This window comes from Triticum aestivum, chromosome 3D (assembly GCF_018294505.1).
Source record: "Triticum aestivum cultivar Chinese Spring chromosome 3D, IWGSC CS RefSeq v2.1, whole genome shotgun sequence".
Classification (NCBI taxonomy): domain Eukaryota; kingdom Viridiplantae; phylum Streptophyta; class Magnoliopsida; order Poales; family Poaceae; genus Triticum; species Triticum aestivum.
Window position 1 is genome coordinate 245,660,949 of NC_057802.1, and position 7,527 is coordinate 245,668,475.

Sequence of the window (7,527 nt, forward strand, 5' to 3'; positions counted from 1 at the left end):
ACCGTGGGTGGTGATTTCCTAGGATAAAAATGTAAGTTTTACACGAAGGTATTAGTGAGAAGGAGATACTGGTTGCACTTATCTTGGAGGAAGGCGGTAAGGCAAGCGTTCTCCGCCAAATAATAGAAATTGTCATAAATTCTAGCCTCTCTCAAGAATGCATCACTTGGCCACTCACACGGCCGAACCTCTGCAGCGCAAGGAAGGTTGTACTTGGGCTTCTTCTTCTCCTCATTCTCATTTCCCTCTGAATTCCGGCTTGAAGAACCCCTTAACCACCTCCTCATGGTTTTTCTTTTCTCTGAATTTTTTTGAAATTTTTAGTGACTCAAAATAAAAGTGAACAAAACTCAATAAGATTGATAGCAATTATTCCCACAAGTGTCTAGAGGCTATATCATGCAACAAAACTACTTTGGACCATATAATTTTGACATGCAAGCTCAAGAACAAGGTCACCACAACAGCAAAAATTTGCAATAAGTAAAGCACTAGAACAAAAACTAATTGGACCATTGGAGGAGTCACATAATGATGAACAAATCCCTGAAACAGTTTCGGAAACAGAGTTCCGAGCAAGGAGATCGAAAATGGCAGCAAACACGGGTTTGAGCAATGGTGGGATTTTTTCTGAAGGAAGACGAAGTGGATGGGTGCTGGAATAAGTGAGGGGGGCACACGTGGGACCCACAAGCCCTGTAGGCGCGCCCCGTGGGCTTGTGGCCCACTGGTGCACCTCCCTGAGGTGTTTTCAGTGCCAAAAATTCTTAAATAATCTAGAAAAGATCATACTAAATTTTCAAGGCATTTGGAGAACTTTTATTTTTGGGTCATTTTTTTATTGCACGGATAATTCAGAAAACAGAAAAATAATAGTATTTTTTCTTTATTTATTTTAAATAACAGAAAAGTAGGAAGTCGGTATAGAAAGTTGTGTTTACTAAATTCATCCATCTCATGCCCATCAAAAGGACTTCATTAACAAGGTTGATCAAGTCTTATTAACAAACTTCTTCCGAATGACATGAAACTGTACAATCTTCGTATAACACTAGGTTACCTCAACGGGGATATGCATGTCCCCAACAATAAGAATATCATATTTCCTTTTGACAGTAGGGATAGGGAATTCAAAACCTCCAATAGCAATAGTTGAAAATTTTCCAATAGAATTGATGCTATTAACTTGAGGTTGTTTCTTCGGAAAGTTTACCGTATGCTCATTACCATTAACATGAAAAGTGACATTGCCCTTGTTGCAATCAATAACAGCCCCTGCAGTGTTCAAAAAGGGTCTACCAAGGATGATCGACAATGCCGTCCTCGGGAATATCAAGAATAACAAAGTTTGTTAAAATAGTAACATTTGCAACTACAACAGGTACATCCTCACAAATACCGATAGGTATAGTGGTCGATTTATCGGCCATTTGCAAAGAGATTTCAGTTGGTGTCAACTTATTCAAATCAAGTCTAAGATATAAAGTGAAGGGCATAACACTAACACCGGCTCCCAAATCACATAAAGCAGTTTTAACATAGTTTCTTTTAATGGAGCACGGTATAGTTCGTATTCCTAGATCTCCTAGTTTCTTTGGTATTCCACCTTTAAAAGTGTAATTAGCAAGCATAGTGGACATTTCAGCTTCCGGTATCTTTCTTTTATTTGTAACAGTATCTTTCATATACTTACCATCAGGAGACATTTTCAAAATATCAGACAAACGCATACGCAAAAAGACAGGTCTAAGCATTTCAACAAAGCGCTCAAAATCCTCATCATCCTTTTTCTTGGATGGTTTAGGAGGAAAGGGCATGGGTTTCTGAACCCATGGTTCTCTTTCTTTACCATGTTTCCTAGCAATGAAGTCTCTTTTATCATATCTTTTGTTCTTAGGTTGTGGGTTATCAAGATCAACAGCAGGTTCTATCTCGACATCATTACCATTACTAGGTTGAGCATCAACATGAACATCATCATTAACATTATCACTAGGTTCATGTTCACACCAGATTGTGTTTCAGCATCAGAAATAGAAATATCATTTGGATTCTCAGGTGTGCATACAATAGGTTCACTAGAAGCATGCAAAGTCCTATCATTATTCTTTTTATTTTTAGAAGAACTAGGTGCATCAGCATTAATTCTCTAAGAGTCTTATTCTACTCTCTTTGGATGATCTTCAGGATACAAAGGTTCCTGAGTCATTTTCCCACCTCTAGTCATAACTCTAACAACATTATCATTGTTCTTATTATTCATTTTGTGGAGCAAATCATTTTGTGCTTTGAGAACTTGTTCTACTTGAGTTCTTACCATGGAGGCATGTTTGCTAACAATCTTGAGATCATTAATAGTTCTACACATATAATCATCCAAGCATTTAAGCATATAAGCATTACATTTCAGTTGTCTACTAACATATGCATTGAAGTTTTCTTGCTTAACAATAAAGTTATCAAATTCATCCAAGCATTGACTAGCAGACTTATTATGAGGAATATCACCTTCATCAAATCTATAGAGAGAATTTACCTCTACTACCTGTGTCGCGTTATCAAGACCAGGTATTTCTTCAATAGGTGGTCAATTCTTAACATCTTCAGCTTTAATACCTTTTTCTTTCATAGATTTCTTTGCCTCTTGCATATCTTTAGGACTGAGAAATAGAATACCTCTCTTCTTCGGAGTTGGCTTAGGAGGTGGTTCGGGAAGAGTCCAATCATTATCATTACTCAATATATTATTCAATAGCACTTCAGCTTGTTCAACAATTCGTTCCCTGAAAATACAACCAACACAACTATCTAGGTGGTCCCTAGAAGCATCGGTTAGTCCATTATAAAAGATATCAAGTATTTCATTTTTCTTGAGAGGATGATCAGGCAAAGCATTAAGTAATAGAAGCCTCCCCCAAGCTAGTGGGAGACTCTCTTCTTCAATTTGCACAAACTTAAATATTTCCTATAAGGCAGCTTGTTTCTTATGAGCAGGGAAATATTTTTCAGAGAAGTAATAGATCATATCCTGGGGACTACGCACACAACCAGGAGCAAGAGAATTAAACCATATCTTAGCATCACCCTTTAATGAGAAAGGAAACAACTTAAGAATATAATAATAATGAATTTTTCCTCATGAGCAAATAGGGTGGCTATGTCATTCAATTTAGTAAGATGTGCCACAACAGTTTCAAGTTCATAACCATGGAAAGGATTAGATTCAACGAAAGTATTTAACTCAGGATCGACAGAGAATTCATAATCCTTATCAGTAACAAAGATAGGTGAAGTAGCAAACTTAGGATCATATTGCATTCTTGCATTCAAGGATTTTTCTTTCCACTTGCAGAGTAATTTCTTAAGATCATCTCTATCCTTACAAGCAAGAAAGTCCCTAGCTACCTCTCCATCCATAACATAATCCTCAGGCATAACGGGCAATTCATATCTAGGAGAGCTAGGTCTAACAGGTGTTTCAAAGTGTTTAGTTTCAATAATTTCATTAGTTTCAGAAATATCATCTTCTTCAGCATTCTCAATATTTTTAGCTCTAGCAAGTTGTTCATCAAGAAATTCACCCAATGGAATATTATTATCAAGCAAAGTAGAAGTGTCATCATAATCATCATGCATAGCAGAAGTAGCATCATCAATAACATGCGACATATCAGAACCAATGGTAGGTGTAGGTGTCGCAAGCTTACTCAAAACAGAAGGTGAATCAAGTGCACAGCTAGATGGCAGTTCCTTACTCACCCCCCCCCCCTTGGTAGTAGAGGGAAAAGTCTTGGTTCCGGTATCTTTCAAGTTCCTCATAGTGATGAACAGATATAAATCCCAAGTGACTCATAGAATAGAGCTATGCTCCCCGGCAACGGCACCAGAAAAAGGTCTTGATAACCCACAAGTATAGGGGATCACAACAGTTTTCGAGGGCAGAGTATTCAACCCAAATTTATTGTTTCGACACGAGGGGAGCCAAAGAATATTCAAGAGTATTAGTAGCTGAGTTGTCAATTCAACCACACCTAAAAGACTTAATATCTGCAGCAAAGTATTTAGTAGCAAAGTAGTATGGAAGTAACGATAATAGTGGCAAAAGTAACAATAGCAGTTTTGTAGTGATTGTAACAGTAGTAGCAACGAAAGCAACTTAGCAAAGATCAATATGTGAAAAGCTTGTAGGCAATGGATGGGTAATGCTAATTGTGTTGCATGATATTCATCAAGTAGCAGTCATAACCTAGGGTGACATAGAACTAGCTCCAATGCATCAATATAATGTAGGCATGTATTTCGTATATAGTCATACGTGCTTATGGAAAAGAACTTGCATGACATCTTTTGTCCTACCCTCCCGTGGCAGCGGGGTCCTAATGGAAACTAAGGGATATTAAGGCCTCCTTTTAATAAAGAACCGGACCAAAGCATTAACACTTAGTGAATACATGAACTCCTCAAACTACGGTAATCACCTGAAAGAATCCCAATTATTGTCACCTTGGGGTATGCGGATCATAATTCGTAAGAGGTGTCTACAACTTGAAAAGATAGGATCAAGAACACAAATATATTCATGAAAACATAATAGGTTCAGATCTGAAATCATGGCACTCAGGCCCTAGTGGCAAGCATTAAGCATAGCAAAGTCATAGCAACATCAATCTCGGAATATAGTGTATACTAGGGATCAAACTCTAACAAAACTAACTCGATTACATGATAAATCTCATCCAACCCATCACCGTCCAGCAATCCTACGATGGAATTACTCACGCACGGCGTTGAGCATCATGAAATTGGTGATGGAGGAAGGTTGGTGATGATGATGGCGACGAATACCCCTCTCTGGCCCGAACGGACTCAAGATCAGCCCTCCCGGTGAAGAACAGGAGGTGGCGGCGGCTCCGTACCGTAAAACGCGATGAATCCTTCTCTCTGATATTTTTCTCCCCGAATAGGGTTATGTTGGGGAATGTAGCAGAAATTCAAAATTTTCTACGCATCACCAAGATCAATCTATGGAGTTTACTAGCAATGAGAGGGAAGGAATGCATCTACATACCCTTGTAGATCGCGAGCGGAAGCGTTCAAGAGAACGGGGTTGATGGAGTTGTACTCGTCGTGATCCAAATCACCGATGATCCTAGCGCCGAACGGATGGCACCTCCGCGTTCAACACACGTACGGTGCAGCGACGTCTCCTCCTTCTTGATCCAGCAAGGGGGAAGGAGAGGTTGATGGAGATCCAGCAGCACGACGGCGTGGTGGTGGAAGTAGCGGGATCCCGGCAGGGCTTTGCCAAGCGCAAGCGGGGAGGAGGGAGATGTGTCACGGGAAGGAGAGGGAGGCGCCAGGGCTTAGGTTCGCTGCCCTCCCTTCCCCCCACTATATATAGGGCCAAGGGAGAGGGGGGCGCAGCCTTGGCCCTTCCTCCAAGGAAGGGTGCGGCCAGGGAGGAGTCCATCCTCCCCAAGGCACCTAGGAGGTGCCTTCCCCCTTTAGGACTCTCCCTTTACCTTATCTCTTGGCGCATGGGCCTCTTGGGGCTGGTTCCCTTGGCCCATATAGGCCAAGGCGCACACCCCACAGTCCATGTGGCCCCCCCGGGGCAGGTGGACCCCTTGGTGGACCCTCGGACCCCTTTCGGCACTCCCGGTACAATACCGATAATGCGCGAAACTTTTTCGGCGACCAAAACAAGACTTCCCATATATAAATCTTTACCTCTGGACCATTCCGGAACTACTCGTGACGTCCGGGATCTCATTCGGGACTCTGAACAACTTTCGGATTTCCGCATACTAATATCTCTACAACCCTAGCGTCACCGAACCTTAAGTGTGTAGACCCTACGGGTTCGGGAGACACGCAGACATGACCGAGACGACTCTCCGGTCAATAACCAACAGCGGGATCTGGATACCCATGTTGGCTCCCACATGTTCCACGATGATCTCATCGGATGAACCACGATGTCGGGGATTCAATCAATCCCGTATACAATTCCCTTTGTCAATCGGTATGTCACTTGCCCGAGATTCGATCGTCGGTATCCCGATACCTTGTTCAATCTCGTTACCGGCAAGTCTCCTTACTCGTTCTGTAACACATCATCCCGTGATCAACTCCTTGGTCACTTTGTGCACATTATGATGATGTCCTACCGAGTGGGCCCAGAGATACCTCTTCGTTTACACGGAGTGACAAATCCCAGTCTTGATTCGTGCCAACCCAACAGATACTTTCGGAGATACCTGTAGTGCACCTTTATAGCCACCCAGTTACGTTGTGACGTTTGGTACACCCAAAGCATTCCTACGGTATCCGGGAGTTGCACAATCTCATGGTCTAAGGAAATGATACTTGACATTAGAAAAGCTCTTAGCAAACGAACTACACGATCTTGTGCTAGGCTTAGGATTGGGTCTTGTCCATCACATCATTCTCCTAATGATGTGATCCCGTTATCAACGACATCCAATGTCCATGGTCAGGAAACCGTAACCATCTATTGATCAACGAGCTAGTCAACTAGAGGCTTACTAGGGACATGGTGTTGTCTATGTATCCACACATGTATCTGAGTTTCCTATCAATACAATTCTAGCATGGATAATAAACGATTATCATGAACAAGGAAATATAATAATAACCAATTTATTATTGCCTCTAGGGCATATTTCCAACAGGTTATATAGAGTTGGAGTTGAGGTCGGAGGAGGAGGTCCAGGGGCCCACAAGCCCTCTAGGCGCGCACAGGGGGTGCGCCCCCCAGGTTTGTGGCCTCTGGGTGGAGCCCCTCCGGTTAATTCTTGCGCCAGTATTTTTTATATATTCCAAAACTATTCTCCGTAAAATTTTAGGTCAATCTGAGAAATTTTATTTCTGCACAAAAATAACACCATCGCAATTCTGCTGAAAACAACGTCAGTCCGGGTTAGTTCCATTCAAATCATGTAAATTAGAGTCCAAAACAAGGGCAAACGAGTTTGGAAAATTAGATACGATGAAGACGTATCAAGAAGCAGGTCGCAGAGGCGGCTGTGGCCGCGTCCCAGCGACGCACATGCCCGAACCGATGCAGGCCGCTAAAGCGCGCGATCAGGGGGTGTGACAAGGAGTGCGGCAGGGAAGGAGACCCGGGGTAGAGCGGGAGGCTGCGGCGAGCACGGGCGGTCGGGCGAGCGGACGGCACGAGCGTGGCCGGCTGGAGGCTGGCTCGGGGCGGAGTCAGGGCGCAGGCAGGCGTGCTCGAGCGGGGCTGCCGCGACAGCAGCAGCATAGCAGCATAGCATCAGGTAACAGCAGCAACGGGGACAACTGTGGATGCGCGCGAGCGAGTAGCAGCAACGCGGGTGAGCGGCGGTGGCGGAGCGCGCATGTGGGGTAAGGCAAGCGCGGGCAGGGTGGCTAGGGGCGTGCGGGAGCGCGGCGAGCGCACACGTGGGGTAAGGCAGGGTGTGGTCGGGGCTCGCGGGCACAGACAGTGGGCGCGGCGAGCGGAGCTTGGGCTCCCTACCT